Genomic DNA, 18,100 nt, shown 5'->3' on the forward strand with positions numbered 1-18,100 from the left:
TGAACTTAGAATACATGTGCAGGGTATAAAACGTTTGTGGAGCACTGTGGGCTAGAGGAAACCTTAGCTACTGAGAAGAGGCATGGTAAGGCCACCACATAACCTTTTCTGTTTCAATGCTAAAAAGTTCTCTCTCAAAGCAAAATATTTCAATCTTTCCATATGCCTTCTTCTTCCTTAAAGGATAATAAACACTTTTAAACATTTTCACCTCTTACAACATACCATTCTGTGCTTCCGAATGTCACTTTTTACACTGTAACCTAAAAATATCAGTAACATGGCAGAATACTTGAGACAGGTACACGTCCTTCCTCTGTCTCTCTCTCTTTCTTCCAGGCAGAACATGGATGTTCTTATTTCTAGAGAGGCAGGGCAGAGAGAAGCTCATCAAAGCTATGGTTTTTGGTGTCCCAGAGAGGGAGGGAAGGATGTTTCCCAATCTGGTATAGGTATTCAGGTCAACTGGTGTTGAAGCAGCTGAGACCCTTGAACTGCTCAGTGGTAGGCCTCTGGGAAGGAGACGGAGCTCAGAGAAGGATGAAGGTAGCATCTGACTAGACTCTGGGCTTGCCTGCCTGGTGACCACTCGAGGTCTGCCCCTGAGAGCAGACAGAGGTGGATCGCAGGGCACCTTGCAGGCTTCAGCCATGATGATATTAGTTGTGCTCAATATAGTTTTAGAGATTAGAAGCTTTTCTCCTCTTTCCATGGAGCCAAGTTAGTTCCATGGATTCTGGAGTGAACCTGGGAGAGGGAACATGGCCCAAATAGTGGCAGAATTTCCTTGTAAGCCAGTTATATGGGGGAGAGGATAACTTTTAGGTCCACAAATTCTTTAACATTTCTCCTTTCAAAAAGTACAGTTTATTTCCTTCCTCTTGAGTGCCTCACTTCTAATGAGTAGTCTATGACAGAAGTGATGGATGTCATTTCCAATGTTAGGTTATAAAAAGACAGTGGCTTCTATCTTGGATGTGTTGCCCCTTGCCTTCTCTCTAGCTGCCAGAGAGGAATTGATGGTGTCTGCCAATAGCCATGTGAGTGCCAATAATCTCCTAAGTTACATAAATCACCTTTGCCATATGCTATTCATTAGAAGTGGGGGTTTCCCTGGTGGCGCTGGGGTTGACAGTCTGCCTGCCGATGCAGGGGACACGGGTTCGCGCCCCAGTCCGGGAAGGTGCCACATGCCGTGGAGCGGCTGGGCCCATGAGCCATGGCCGCTGAGCCTGCGCGTCCGGAGCCTGTGCTCCGCAATGGGAGAGGCCACAACAGTGAGAGGCCCGCGTACCGCAAAAAAAAAAAAAAAAGACTCACTAGAGCCAGCCCACACTCAAAGGAAGGGTTTACACAAGGGTGTATATATGAGTTGGGGGACCACTGGAGGCTACCCTATAGGCCACCACAAGTACCAATTTGCTTCAAAACTATATTTTAAGGATGAGGACAACTTTTCCTTCTGTAGATTGGCTTGTTCTAGTATTGAGAGAATTTGCTGAAGAGATATTCTTGGTATAGTGTTTTATGGAAACATCAAAATAAGAAGCAATGCCCTGATTCCTTGTCAGGTCACAGTATCTGCTGGATGATGTGTGGAGAGCACTGTCCAAAGCCTGATGTGAGTCATTCCTCCCTAACAAACCAGGTCTTATGAATAATCTCTACATCAGAGCTTCTTAAACTTGGGCAGGTCCAGCATTAAGGCACTTCACGTTGACTCCAGAATCAGCACTTTGGCTTGGGAATGTGGCCCGAGGCATGCTTTCCACAGTGATAGGAATGTTCTCAAGAGTCAAGGAAGACACAGATTGCCCAGACTAAAATCATCCACTCAGGGAAATAGTCAGTTTAATGACATCTATAGAACTTAAAAATGAAAACCTAGTATTGATTGTTTTCTGATTTGTAGTACAAACACAGAGAGAGAAAAATAAGATTGAAACAAAACAGTAACACATCAGGAACATTCTGCTACCAGGCTAATGATAACTTTTCAGCACAGAATCCATTCTAGTGCCTATCAGTTAGAGAATGAGAGAGACAGAGAGAGAGAGAGAGAGAGAGAGAGAGAGAGAGAGAGAGAGAACCTGACTGATATATTAGGATTCTGCAGTTACCAGCCCTTAGAAACAGCAAAAAGATGAGAGGCTATATGAAGCCAGGTACCGAGCCAGGAGCAGTTTTCTCCCTGTGAGTCCAACCATTTACATTTCCTCTGCATGTCTCCCATTGATGCCTAGCCAAGTGAGGGAACACTTCCTGTTGGGTTCTGTCCCTCTAATTTTGTTGGGTTCTCACAGGGCTTCCAATTTCAAAATCCCTGCCTCATGAGTGTGGCTTGTTCTCCTGTTCTTCAGGTCTGCTTCTCAGGACTTCAAAATACAGATTTGTAAAATATGATCTCTTTCTCTTTTTTCAGAAGGAAAGAACTGTGCTAAATGAGATTTTTACACAGATACAATAAAAGTATCTAATGGTAACTCTTGGACTGTGTGACTGACCAGGGTAACAAACTGTCAAGTACCAGGATTGTTCAGGCAGCAGGTGGCGACATTTAGCCAGGCTGCTGCCCCAGGGACGTGGGGCTCACAAGAGGCTGGATTTGCTGAGTCCTTCCGCTCCTGATGGGCAAGGACTCCATAACTATAAAGCTCCTTGGAGACACTGGATGTGTCTTGTTGATGTAAGTTTTGTCCCAGCTCCCTGACTATATAGGGCTTTTTGAATGAATTTATGTATCCCTGAATCAGTGAACAAAACATTCTAACATTGTGCCAGGTTTTGAATGAGCTACTGCAATGTGGGTTAAAGCTTCCTCTTTGTACCAGCCGAGGAAACATAGACATATTAATTAAACTCCCTTCTATACAGTGCATATAAGACTGGTAGTATTGGTTCTGTAGGGTCTAAAAGTATAAACACAGGAAAGTCATTAGAGACTACTTGGCATTCAGTAGATGCTCAATAAATGTTTGTGCCTCAGGCATGGTAAGCAAATGAATGATATCAACTTCGTTTTTAACATTAAATTTGTGTTTTTTTATATAATTTTTAAAGGTTACACTCCCTTTACAGTTATTACAAAATATTGGCTGTATTCCCAGTGTTGTACAGAACATCCTTGTAGCCTATTTTACACCCAATAATTTGTATCTCTTACTTTCCCTATCCCTATATTGCCCCCTCTCCTCTCCCCTATCCACATTGGTAGCCACTAGTTTGTTCTCTATATCTGTGAATCTGCTTCTTTTTTGTTATATTCACTGGCTTGTTGTATTTTTTAGATTCCACATATAAGTGATATCATACAGTATTTGTTTTTCTCTGTCTGACTTATATCACTTAGCATAATGACCTCCAAGTTCATCCATGTTGCTGCAAATGGCAAAGTTTCATTCTTTTTTAGAGCTGAGTAATATTCCTCTGTATGTACGTGTATATATATATATATATATATATATATGCCACCTCTTCTTTTTTTTTTAACATCTTTATTGGGGTAAAATTGCTTTACAATGGTGTGTTAATTTCTGCTTTATAACAAAGGGAATCAGCTATACATATACATATGTCCCCATATCTCCTCCCTCTTGCGTCTCCCTCCCAACCCTCCATATCCCACCCCTCTAGGTGGTCACAAAGCACCCAGCTGATCTCCCTGTGCTATGTGGCTGCTTCCCACTAGCTATCTATTTTACATTTGGTAGTGTATATATGTCCATGCCACTCTCTCACTTCGTCCCACCTTACCCTTCCCCCTCCCTGTGTCCTCAAGTCCATTCTCTACGTCTGCATCTTTACTCCTGTCCTGCCCCTAGGATTTTCAGACCGTTTTCTTTTTTTTTTAGATTCTATATATGTTAGCATACATATATGGTATGGTATTTGTTTTTCTCTTTCTGACTTACTTCACTCTGTATGACAGACTCTAGGTCCATCCGCCTCACTACAAAAAACTCATTTTCGTTTCTTTTTATGGCTGAGTAATATTCCATTGTATATATATGCCACATCTTCTTTATCCAGTTATCTGTGGATGGACACTTAGGTTACTTCCATGTCCTGGCTATTGTAAATAGAGCTGCAATGAACATTGTGGTACATGACTCTTTTTTTTTTTTTTTCGGTATGCAGGTCTCTCACTGTTGTGGCCTCTCCCATTGCAGAGCACAGGCTCTGGACGCACAGGCTCAATGGCCATGGCTCACAGGCCCAGCCGCTCCGCGGCATGTGGGATCTTCCCGGACCGGGGCACGAACCCGTGTCCCCTGCATCGGCAGGCGGACTCTCAACCACTGCGCCACCAGGGAAGCCCTACATGACTCTTTTTGAATTATGGTTTTCTCAGAGATACCACCTCTTCTTTATCCATTCATCTATTGATGGACACTTAGGTTGTTTCCATACCTAAGTGGTAATTGTAAATAATGCTGTTCTGAACATTGGGGTGCATATATCCTTTCAAATTAGTGTTTTCGTTATTTATAGGATATATACCCAGGAGTTGAATTGCTGGGTCATGTGGTAAATAGTTCTATTTTTATTTTTTTGAGAAACTTCCATACTGTTTTCCACAGTGGCTGCACCAATTTTCATTCCTACCAACAGTGTACGAGGGTTCCCTTTTCTCCACACCCTCGCCAACACTTGCTATTTGTGTTCTTTTTGGTGGTGGCCATTCTAAGGAGTGTGATGTGATATCTCATTGTGATTTTAATTTCTGTTTCCCTGATAATTAGTGATGTTGAGCATCTTTCCATGTGCCCGTCATTGCATATGGTTTACGCTTTATGACTTTATTGTGCTTGTAGGAGTGCTGCTTTTTCTCTGACTGGAAGCCACTGAAAGCCACTTCCTGTGTCACATCATTCCTGGTACCTCAGTGCCTGGTTGAGTAGTTTGCACAGTGACTATTCAAATTAAAAACAAACAACAAAAAAAGAGTTGATTGAATGAAAGAAGGTCTACATTCAAATCCTGGTTTGAATTCCTCTGTGACCAAGAGGTTTAATACTTCTGGGCCTCCTTTTTCTCACTTATACAGGATTTTGTTTTTTAAATCTGCCTTTCAGGGTTGCAATGGAAAATGAATATGTTGAAGTACTTAGCATGGTGTCTGGCATATAGTAGGTTCATAAGAAATTTTAGTTTCCCTCCTTCCTTTTACGGCAAGAATCCCTCAGCTATGCTCAGGCTCTTGATGGCCCTGGTGATGTCTCTTGTTCAGATAGTCCCTCTAAGTCCCAAGGGGCATGTGAGTGAAGGCAGCAGATTAAATGTACATGAGGCACAAGAGCCAGCCCTGTAAACCCACCTTCCCCTATTTTTCCTTCCTTCTCTCCCGTGTCCCTCCTTCCTGCCTTCCTTCCTCTCAAAGGTACCTACCTAGTTGATTATATCAGCTTATATGTACCCAGACTGAGGGTCATACTTCACCCTGGACTGGCAGAAGAGTCTGCATCAACCAAACATATGGATTGAGAGGACGGTCAAAATCAGGGTGCACGGGTGGGGCTGGAAACAGTGTAAACCAGGGTGATTTTTAGCTAGAAAAGAGAAATGGATGGTGAGCTGGCCTAGGGAGGCATGTCAGTTACAGGTGTGATCCCCTCTAGAAGCAGCTGGAGAAATCAGTAGGGCCCAGTTAGAAAGGGTTTGGGGTTCTGCTTTAGGAAGTTTGGACTCTATCACGCAGCAGTCAGTAAAGCTCAGTTGTTGGAGATGGCAGAGGTGGGATAATGGGAGAGGACACTGGACTAGAAGAAAGAGAGACTATGGGTATTCATCAAGGCATGGATGCTGGTGCATCTATATTTTCACTTTTCAAAAAACACTACATTTGATGGTTATCTATCTTGGGCTGCTGTAACAAAATGGCATAGGCTGGGTGGCTTAAATAGTGAACATTTATTTCTCATAGTCCTAGAGGCTGAGAAGTCCAAGGTCAGGGTATGAGCATGGTTGGGCTCTGGTAACACCTCTCTTAGTGATTTACAGATAGCCCCTTATCCCTGTATCCTCACACGGCCTTTCTTGGGTGCATGCATATGGAGACAGATCTCTCTCTTCCTCTTCTTATAAGGGCACTAATACCATTATGAGGAATCCCTCATGACCTCATCTAAACCTAACAGCTTCTCAAAGGCCCCAGCTCCAAACACCATCACATCATGGGTTAAGGCTTCAAGATAGAAAGGTTAGGCGAACACAGATATTTGGTCCATTACAATGGTGGTACAAAAATGGACTCAGACTCTTCATGTTTTCCCCCTCAATACGGAGGGTCAAATTAGACTACAAAAGTTGTCAATTTTTAAATTTGTTATCATTTGTTAAGTGCAGTTGGAGCCCCATGTAACACAGACTATTTAGTGGGTTTGGGAAAAGATAAGATACAATGTCTGCATTTATAACCCTCAATATTTTGAAGATTAAAATGTTTTTATCCTGGAAAAGGAGTCTTGGGTTCTTATTTTTCACTACAATTTCTTACTGCTATACCATTAAACAGGTAACCCATCTATAAAATATTATACCTGTCAGCATTCCTCAGTATCCATATTGGTGTCTACTATATATCACTATAGAGACCCGAGAATTCTAGAAAAGAAAGACTCATGTTCAAAATACTCTAGTGATTTATGCAACACACGTGCTACTTGAAATCACTCAGAATCTGATCACCGCATTTTTAGAAGTAAGCATCTTCTTTTGAAGTCATTGTCTTTAATTGAAATAAAAAAAGAATGGGTTTTTAAGCACGAAAAAAATGAAAAATGGTGACTTTTCTTCCTGCATTTTCCCAAGAGGTTTAAATATTGTTTTAGGGCTTGGCTTATGGGTCCTGCACATTTTGCAGAGTTCACAGCTGTTTAGGTTTAAAAGGTAATTGCATTTAATTATCAGTGTCAGATAAAATACACACAGCTTCTCTGGCCCACGTGGAAACACAGTGAAGAGGAGAGTGAAGCTGGCCACAGAAAAGCTACACTTGAAGACACAGCTCTAACTCTTTTGAAAAGAAGTTCCTCGCCGTGAGACTTCTCCAAATGTTTACCAGAAGAAATTATGGTAGAGACTCTGGTTATGAAGAATGTTGGAAGAGTGGAAGATTGATGTGCCAATTCTCAGGTTTATTTTGATAAATTGTACTGTATCAATATGTAAAAATCGAATAAATATAACTCTTTAAAGAGGTGGATGCTCTAATTTAACTGTTTCAGAGAAGAGTTTTGGCAAAAAGTCAGAATGTGCATTAAAAACACACTTTCAAGAAGTCTAATAAATAAAGTCTTTGAATTATGGTTCAAAGTGAAAGTTACTTTAAATCACTTTGATAAAGAATTTAAATTAGACCTTTAAATAAGAAAGGCAACTTTTCCTTAACTTATTATTTATAGATAGTTTGAAAATAAAATCTATGCAAGCTGATTTCTCCTTCCATTCTTTACAAGGCAAATAAATATATTGTCAAATTTTAACAGCACATGTGGTTAGCCAGAGATTGTCTTCATTAACAGGGAGAGGCGAAGGCTAGCTGGCATTTACTGAGCGCTTAGAGCTGGGTGCTGTGTGAAATGGTTTATGTACACTGTGTCATTTAATCTCTCATGAAGAAGTTAAGCAAACAGGCCCTGGATCCAGAATGCTGTGTGACCTTGAGCAAATTACTTATCCTCACTGTGTCTTAATTGTCTCACCTATCGATGGAGCCAGTAATAGTACCCGACTAATAGGGTTATTGGGAGGTTAATTGAGTTTGGACTTGCAAAGTGCTTAGCCCTGTGCCTGGTACATAGAGAGTGTCAATAAATGCTAACTTCTAGTGTAGTTGTCCTCATTTTTCCTTGGATTAGATGACGAAGAGACTTTCCCTTAACTACATATCTGGTTAGGGACAGAGCCTGGACTCAAACCCTGGGTGCCAGTTGTATCTGGGGACATCCTCAGAGCTGTGCACATTCAGAATAAGCTCTTCACCACCTTCATTTCAGACTCCGTTGTGCTTTTGTTCATTCATTGCATTATATTTTATATATATGTATGTATGTTATATATCTATAGTATGTAATATATAATATAGTATATACATAAATTATGGTATATTATAATACAGTATATTATATAATAAATTATATGGTAATAGGTAATATGTTCCATATATAATATGATGCATAATATAAAATATATTTTATCTTATAATACACTACTGTATTATATAGTAATATTGTATATTACTATATAATATATTACAAGGTAAAATATATTTTATATTATGTATCATGTATTACATTACATATAATACATATTATATATTTACTATATAATTTTATCATGTACTATATTACAAAATGTAGTATATACACTATATATAATATAATATCCATGCATGCATACGTATACATGCACATACATGTATGCGTGTACAAATATACACACATACACAGATACCTATACATATACGCACTGAGGACTTACCCTATGCCACGCACTGGGCATAAATGTGGCAAGAAAGACCCTGTCCTAGGGGACTGGGTTTCAATTGAACAGGGAAGACAAGATGCACCCACAATTACAAGAAAGCGTGTTAGCTGTTATGATCGAGGGAAATGAAGGTTGCAAATAAGGCACATAATGATGATGGAGTAGGAGCAGCTACTTGCTGTGTGATGAATGACAATCTGGCTCTATTTTCATTAGACTAAGGTAGAATTTCAGTTTACTAGAATACCCCATTTCCTAAATATTTTGGATAATTGAGCTATCACTGAAACAACCACAAAGATCAAAAATGGTCAAGATGATGCTCAAAGCAAAGTTTATGTTGACTGCATGCCGCTTGGTAAAGTAGGACGAAGATGTGCTCCAGTCAGCCACACTTGGGTTAGGATCCTGTCTCTACCGCTTCTCGGTTGAGTGATTTTACTAAGACATTTAACTTGTCTAAAACGCAGTTCTTATCTCTTTAAAAGGGAAACAATGTTTCCTTCATAGAATGTGTGTGTTTCAGTGCTCCCTGCCCCCAGCTTCATGCCTGAGGTAGAGTGTCCTTGTCCCTGACACATGTGCAGGTGAAAACTGTCCAGGCACTGAATAGGTCAGGGGTCAGTATCCTGGTCCCTGGATACTTTAATGCTGAGTAACTTGCCATAGCACGAACGACTTGGTGACTGTCCGTTCTTTGCATAGTTTCTTGATGAAAAGTCTAAGCTTTGGGTGGGATAGGAAAACACTCAGGGATTTTAGAATTTGCGATTCATTACTGGGAGTTCATCGGTATAACCTCCCGTAAGTCAACTTGTGGGTCGGTTCTGAACCCTCTGAGGGCTGTAGAGTTTGGGGCCACTTCCTTGGCTAGTTTGGGATCAGTCTGTCCTTCCCTTTGTATGCTCAAAGTGAGTCCCGAGTTCCATCTGTAACCTCCAAATCCTGCTTCTCTCTTTAGAAAATAACACTCTGCCCTGAGGAAACATTTTATGACTTGGTAGCGTTTGGCGGATGACGTTTCAAAATGAATTAGAGTTTAGTTTTGTGCTCAGTGGCTCCCCTAGGTGTTGATTTGAAAGGCACCAGACTCAAAATATTCACTGGGGAGAGGCACATGGGACTTTCCCATTTCTCTTCTGAATCTATCATCTAAAAAGTCTTGCTGGAGAACTTTTGCAGCCGCTGCACGCCTTCTTCCATCCCTGGATGCCCACAGTGGCAGGGAAGGGTGGGCTGGGGATTTATAAATGCTTCTGATATAAACTCTCCACCCTCTCCTATGTAGGCACAGGAACACATATTTAGTGGGAAATGTATTTGCTAAACACTGTTTAAAACTATTTAAAAATCAATTTTTATTTACAAAAATGCTGTCTAGTGTCACTGAGGCTTAGAACCAACCCTTTAGTCGTTCAAACATAATAGCAAAATACACCAAAGAAAATGACTTCTCCATTCCTTTCAACATTCATCTTCAGGCAGATGCCAAGGGCCATCATTTTTCAAATTAAGGTAATCCACATTTGTTCATATCTCCAGCACCCAAGGAACACGAAACTGCATCCTTGATGAAGAAATTGTATTTCTCTGCAAGAGGAAAGGCACAGAGAAAGACAGTTAAATGTCAGGAACAATCACATTCAAAAGCCCATCTGAAATGAAAAATATGCCACAAAATGTGACATTCTTAACTTCATCGCTACCAAGTAGTTTTTAATTAGATTAATTGTCGTTTGGTACACTGAGCTGGAAACTTCATTTTCATGCAGTAAGGTGTGAGGTTGGTTGCTTCTCTTGCCAGGGACTGATCTTGGGGTTTAAGGAGCTGCAGGAAGATGTATAGCCATAAGATTACTGCAGCGGCAGACAAATAAATAAATAAAAAATAAAGTCTCAAAAGCCTTCAAGTGTCTGCGCTTCCTCCACAAACCCACTTGTAGATTGAATTAAGACATTCCTCCCAGCTCAGTTCCCCAATCTTCAAATGCTTCTCAATAAACTGTTTAAGATCTTAGCCCTTCTAAGAAATGAATCATATTTTCTCTGTCGTACTTGATTGCTGTTGACTACTAATTCACCCTGTATTGATCTCAAGTCCATATTTCTTACTGTTTAGATGGGGAATTATCTCATGCTTTCAAAATGCTGCCAAGTTTCAGGGGTCCTTACAATGGCAGTACCCAGAGGCCAAGTTCATCCTGGTGAAGCTTGGAAGGATTGGGCACTTAGGCATAACTCTTTGCTCCTTAATTTCTTGTGTCTTCTTTGGTCTGTGGGTCAAGAGGCCCTGTTGTTTGGGGGGAGGGAAAGGAGACATGGTGCTTGAGAAGGAGTGAAAGTAGGTTTATAAAAAGATGCCATCTCTATGGAGAAGCTTGCCAAGTTGCCTTACTCTTACATTTTTCTCTAGTTCTGGAAACTCGAAAGAGAACTTTATGAAAAAGGCTCCCTGGTAGAGAGATATTTTTTTACCTTGTCTGAAATGCAGACAATGTGACAAAGGGAAGACTTAAAATTATCATTTTTTCCTCATTAGAAATATAATATCCATTCATTATAGGGAATGTGGACCAGTTAGGAAAGCATAAATAGGCAAATACAACAGATCCACAGCCTCACCTCTCAGAGGTTGCTGTATTGTTAGCCTCTGTATAGTGTTCAAGAATGCAGGGGCTTCCCTGGTGGCGCAGTGGTTGAGAGTCCGCCTGCCGATGCAGGGGACACGGGTTCGTGCCCTGGTCTGAGAAGATCCCACATGCCGTGGAGCGGCTGGGCCCGTGAGCCATGGCCACTGAGCCTGCGCGTCCAGAGCCTGTGCTCTACAACGCGAGAGGCCACAACAGTGAGAGGCCCGCGTACTGCAAAAAAAAAAAAAAAAAAAAAAAAAGAATGCAGACTCTGACCCCAGGTGCTTGGAGTGTGAGTTTGGGCACCACTATTTACAGGCTGTGTGACCTTGGGCAGTGTGCTCATCTGTATTATGGGGATCATGTTAGTGATGACTTTGAACCTTTAAATGGAACAAATGAGATGGAACCCCGACCTGTGCCTGGCACATAATATCAGATATGTGCAGCTCTCACCCTGTGATTTTTTGTGCTAGGATTTTCTCCCTGTATAAGCATGCATGTACATGAACACATGCAATAAACGTTTTTAAGCATTAGCTGCTATGTCAAAAACGTGTTGATCAGACATTTTGTATTATTTCATATTGAGCACCTGAATTTAATGCACTTGTTATATGACTTCACTATATTGAATCATAGTAATTTATATTTTTGCATAAATCATAAGTCTGAATAGGAAATGAAGGTCCTTTTTTTCCCCCCGGCAGCTGAGAGAGTGATTCCACTGCAGATCTTGGAAATGAAGCCAGATGCCTTATGGGACGGTAGAGGGCCAACTTGGCTCTGGATACTGGCCTCATATTAGAATAAGGGAAATGAAAGATAACCTTTCTGTTACCTTTCCCAGTGGGATAGTCATTGAGGCAAGGAAAGGAAAGTGAGGAAAGCGTTCTCGGGGCCATTTCCCATCCTAAGAGAAGTCTTATTTAAAGCAGCTCCTCAACAGGATTTGAACCTGTGACCTATGAAACCTGAAGCAGCCCCACTGCTTAGTCTCCTGGAAAAGCTCTCATTCTGGTGGGTGGGATCAAATTAACCAGAACTGGCAACTGGCCAGGACCCCAGGGACAATACTTACTTTTCCTTGGAGGTGGGAAGGTGTGTCCAAGTTGCTGTAATCACTGTCTTTGCAAGAAATGACTTTGGTAAGCAGAGTGCAATTACCTGGGTTGAAGTATAGCCAAGACCTTTGGGTTAATATCTCTGCTTATGTAAGAAGTGCCAAGGGGTTGTTAATGACCCTTCAGGTTAGGACCTAGGCTTGTAAGAAAGGAGAGACTGAAAGAAGAGAGGTTTTGGATTAGAAAGAAGCAGTTTTTGAGTCCCCAACCTCTTCGTCAGTCATGGCTTCAGCGTTGGCTCAGAGGGACAAAGCAACAGTACTGGGGTTGCCCTGAAGGCCTTTCTGATCTGCTCCATATATCACCCCTTCCGAAGTTATTTACTGGTGTTGAGGTGGGGGCCCTAGTTTAATGGTGTAGTGGAATAATGCCAAGTGGGTTAGGAGCAGGTTGTTCTGCTGACCACAGCTGGAATGGTTTCTAAGTGCCTTAGGGCCAGGCAGCTCTAATGGACCTGGGTCAAAAGTCTTTAGAATAGCAGGGCTGCTACACCCACCCCCAATCCCAGACCTAAATTGTCCCTCCCCACATCCATTGCAGCCCATCATTCCCTTGTACCCACCCTATTTTTCTTGTTTTTTCTCTATCATGCATTTATCGAAATGCTGCATTTATAATACTTAACAGATTTTTGTCAAAATCATGAATATGCATTTGTCTTTTCAATACATCTGTACAGTTTTTATACATACTTTTAGTTCAGTCTGGAAAACTGGCTTACTTTCCTACCATCTACGTTATCCGGAAGGTGAGCAGGCCATGTCATTTCACAGATGAAGAAACTGAGGTCGGAGAGATCAAACAACTTGCCCAAGATAGGCAGCTGGTAAGTGGTGGAGCTGGGGTTCGAACTAGCCTTGACCTCAGAATCCTTCTCTGGTCTTTCTATTTATATTAGGAAGGAAAACACAGAGTAACCTGACTCATTCCCTTTTCCACATTGCCTCTGTAGAAGAAGGGATGGACCTCTCTAGCTATGTCTCTTGGTTTTATATAGTAGATCAGACCGTCACTCAGATTAAGGAGCTCTGCTTGCTGTATATAGGAGAGAGGGCTGCATCTCTTTAGCAGGGCTACCCTGAAGGCAATGCCTCCTGCTGGTCTTTCAGCCTCATAGCTCCTGTCCTGTGGCTTTCTGGCTCCTGGACCCTCTCCATCTTCCTTGTCCTGGATTAATCGGTTTCTTTTTTTTCTGATCAACCCTCCCCCATCTGCTCAACTTACCCCATCTCATCAGGATGTCTTTTTGATTTAAGACCAAGCCTCTTCTCCCAGGTCAGAAAGGGACTCTGCTGGGAGCTGCTGCTGCTTTCAGCATTCTCCTCCCCAGCAATCTTTCTCAGGAATGACATGCCTCTCCTCACACCACACCTCATTTTGTGCCTTTGTTTCTCATTTCTTTTCCAAGTCCTGGTAACCAAACAGCACCTCAACATGGTTATAAACTTTCACTGTACTTTGTCACTGATATTTTCCAGGTTCAAAACTGCCTTTTTAAAAAACTTCTTCCATCTGAGGCTCAGTGTCATCCCTGGAAGAGCCCAGAAGAGCCCGGTGAAGCATGGAGCGAGCAGAGAAGACTCCATTCTGGCTAGAGAAGGGCAAGTTCTCAGAGCTGTAAAATTGCAGGAGAAACAGAGAGAAGCCAGCCCTCATGGCATACCTTCGCCACTATCCACTCACTCATTTGTTCAACAGACATTTATGAAGCACTGGCTTCTTAGTGTGACAAACATGGTGCTGGGTGCCAGGACTATAATGTACAGTAAGACGTGGCTCCCATCCTGGAGGAGATACTGAAATGAGTGTGGTGAGCACAGGTGCCAGGCAGGCTTCAAAATAAAATGAGAGGCACAGATCGGTGACAATTTTCTGGAAGGGGAGGCACTCTACAAACTTGAGCTCAGTTAAAATTTGAGCTCAGGAGTTCAGAAAAGGAAGGGAAAAGTGTGATTAGGCAGCAGTCACAACATCTGCAAAAGCCCAGGGAAATGAGAGAGCATTGGAGGAACTGCAAAGAAGGGAGCAGGATGGGGTTATAGTGCAAAAGAAGACAGACTACAGGGCTTGGGACTGACTGATGAATGAGTGAGAGGATAGGTTATAAAGAGATTCTATTTCTGTCCAAGGCAATTGTTGCATGGTGGACGGTGCTGTTGGGTGAGATGGGATATGCTGACATAAGTCTGGTGGAGTGGAGAAGATTGGTTTTATTTTGCACATGAATATTAAGGAGTGATTTGGACAGGTTGACATGAGTTTGGTCGATAAATCAGGACCTAGAAATGTATTCTCATGAGAAGGGTGTTTGGTGGTCTGTTGCGTAAATTTCCTATGACCATTCCATTCAAATCCCTTGGAGAAGAACAAATAGCATCAGAAGACTAAAACATGAGGACAAGTTCAACAGGACAAGTTCAACAGGATATGGACAAGTCCCCAGGATATGGACAAAGAAAGAGAGTGGCCAACTCAGGTCCTTTTCTGTGTTCTCCTTCCACAATCTTGTAAGAGGGCAGGAGCTCTGATCTGGCAGTGAGTGAGGTTGGCAAAGCTGTTGACCATGCAGTTGACACAGTTGACAATGCAGTTCTCAGAGAACTTTCAGCATCTGGTTTGATCTTCCTAACAGTAGTGTAGAAAGATATTTTCATTTTTCCTCCTTGACAGGTGAGGAAATCAGCTCAGGGAGGTCAGGAAACTGAGGACCATGCAGCTTGAAATTGGCAGAGCTGAAATGAAAACCAAGGTCTTCTTCATTTCAGTTGCTCATCTGTCCCCACACATGGCCCTCTCACCAGTAATTGGAGAACAGCTACATCTGTCAGCTACGAAGCCAGGGCTTTGGAGGCATAACCCTAGTAATTTCTGAGCCCCCTCCTTGTGTTCACGTCTCTGTGTGGCTTCTATGGGAATCACTTCCATGCTACAGTCCTACGGGGAGCAACAGACACCCCATTGAAATGAGGACATTAAGTTTCAAAGATCAAGTAGCCTGCCCAATGGCAGGACAGGAATTTAAATTTAGATCCTTTTAACTCAAAGCCATGATTTTGTAAATGAAGGCTGGAAAGGAAGGAAAGTGCTTGGCCACAGAGAAAGCAAAAACAGAATTACAAGCTGGGAGGTTTTACTCTTATTTTTCTTAACTAAGACTTTTGACTGACCATAAAATAACACATTACACTGTAGAAAATTTTTAAATGCAAAAAACAAGTAAAATCATTAACTCAAGAAAATTGCTCACCAGTCTGTAAGCTGTCTGGAGGTCAGAATATTTTCTCTTTTGTTTACTGCTGAGTCCGAGCAACTAGAAGACTGAATCATTGGCACATTGAATGAATGGAAAATGACCTGAAATTCCACTATCTAAAGATAGGAACTATTTATATTTTCGTGACTATTCTTCAAGAATTAGATCACTCAATCTATCATCTATCTATTATCTGTCTATCTATCTATCTATCTATCCATCTATCTCTGAGAAAGAGGGAAAACACACAATATAGGATTCAGTGATTGAGTTTATTTCATAACCTACTATTTATTTTTCCTTTCCTAGTAGACTGCTTTTCCTTTTGGGGAGGATTTGATTTCATTCACTCCAGTGAAGGATTATTTCCCTGTGGATTTGGTTGGGTTTGGATTTGGGGGGCCCACTTTATACCTTCCCCTCTTACACCTCCCTCTTCACTTCTCACAGCTTGGGGAGCTCCAGTCAAAGCTCAGAGAGTTTATTCCTACTGTGATGGAGGTCTTGGGTCCATTTTGCTGAGGAGAGTGGCCCTCATGTCAGGATAAAAGCAACTTTGCAGGAAGGGCTGTTGCCCTGAGTGTGGGATGTCTGCATGGATAGCAGAGCACACCCCGTCAGGGCCTGTTTTCTCCCCTGGCCCGGCTCCTCATACTGGGACTTCAGGGGGCCTTTTCTGAATTTAGCAGCCCCTTTGGAGGAAGACTACAGCCTGAGGAAGCTGGCCTATATGCATTATATGCAAACTTTGAAAATGCAGTCTTCTGGCCTGTTGTATTAGAAATTTCCCCAGATTAGAACACTTTCTTTTGATTTCAAATAACCCCCTCCTACGTAACAGTGGTGAGCTGTGAACTCTGACACAAATGAAGAATCCAATTTTCTTTGAACTGAAAAAAGGACAAGTACTGTTAGTGAGTTTTCATCATTAATTTGGCTTTTATAAAATATAAAACACTTGGTTATTGCAGTCCAAACACACATCAACCTTGCAGTGAGGGACTGAGGCTGTGGAATACAAATCATTCTGACCAAGTGCACGGAATAAATTTGCCCTGTTCACATTTTACTAATGTAAACTCCAGTAAAAGACAAGGAACTATTTATAAAATCACAAGATACTGGAGCCCTGGGAAATCTTTTCGACCTTCTTTAAAGGGGAAGGAGCTGAGGCCCAGAGGGCCTAGTGACTTGCCTGAGGATCCCAGAGTCCCAGCCCATGCTCTGTTTCCCAAGCCCAGGAAGTCTGCTGAGCTTCAGATCTACCCCCTCCTTTGCCCAGCACAGGCTTTGGAGTCAAGCCTTTCCCAGGGCCCAGAAGGTCTGGCACCCTCCTTCACAACTCCCCCCAAGGCCTCAAACATAGGCCATCAGCCTCAGACTGGGCATCTCATCCACAGTGTAAGACTCCTCTTTGCCTAGGCAACCACATCCATCTTAAGAAGCCAGGGAGTGTTGCAATGTGCCAAGAGCCCCATGAGATAGATAATGTGGTCATTTTACAGATGAAGAAACTGAGGCTCAGGGGGATGAGATTACTTGCTTAAGGAGAGGGTGGTGGGGATACAAGACCTGTGTTCCATCTCAAGCTTGTGTCAAAGTTCTTTGTTTCTTTACCCGAATGTTCTACAGTCTCCACAAATGATAACGGCTACTGCCATTTACAGTTATATGCCAGGATTTGTGCTAAGAGCTCTACAAGTTGGTGATACTTAATATAATCCTCACAGCCACACTATGAAGTAAGGATTGAAGCAGGGGCAGAGGGCAGAGGGGGCAAGAGAGAGATGCAAGCCTGATCTAGCCTTTTCTGGCTGGGGACCACGCTGAAGTCTGGATGCCTTAATCTTGATGCAGATACCAGCCTCTGTGTGCCTCTGGACACAATGTGAGGATGATGATGCCGGCTTTGGCAGCACGCCAGAGAAAGAGACTTCCTTTCTCTTCCCTCCCTTAGAATGACAAACAAACAAAACTCTTGTTAATAGCTTAGGATGCCTTAGCAAAATACCACAGACTGGGTGACTTAAACAGCAGACATTTATTTTCTCACAGTGCTGGTGATTGAGAAGTCCAAGGTCAAGGTGCTGGCAAATTCTGCTCTGGTGAGAGTCTCGTCCTGGCTTGTAGACAGCTGCCTACTCACTGTGTCATCATATGGCCTTTCCTGTGTGTGCATTCAAAAACAGAGAGAGACAGAGAGACAGAGAGCACTCTGCTGTCTCTTCTTATAAGGGCACTAATCTGACCAGATAAGGCACCCACCCTTTATGACCTCATTTTACCTTAATTGCTTCCTTAGAGGCTTCCTACCTACATACAGACACATTGGGTATTAGGGCTTCAACATACAGATTTTGGAAGGGGCACAAACCTTCTGTCCATAACAACTGTCAACCTGCAAATGCCAACAAACAAGCCCAGCAATGTCCCATGGGTCCTCCTACTACTGTTGGGCTTTCAAAGCTTAGGGGGTTTCCAGCTTTGTCTGAATAATTTTTAAAAACATATTATTAAAATTCTGATTTCTTTCAAATTAATTTTCCAAATGTGGCACAGTTAGTCTTCTACTCTGGGTCAAGCCAAATCTGCCCAGGGTGCCTAGC

The sequence above is a fragment of the Pseudorca crassidens genome, chromosome 1 (genome assembly GCF_039906515.1).
Source record: "Pseudorca crassidens isolate mPseCra1 chromosome 1, mPseCra1.hap1, whole genome shotgun sequence".
Taxonomy (NCBI): Eukaryota; Metazoa; Chordata; class Mammalia; order Artiodactyla; family Delphinidae; genus Pseudorca; species Pseudorca crassidens.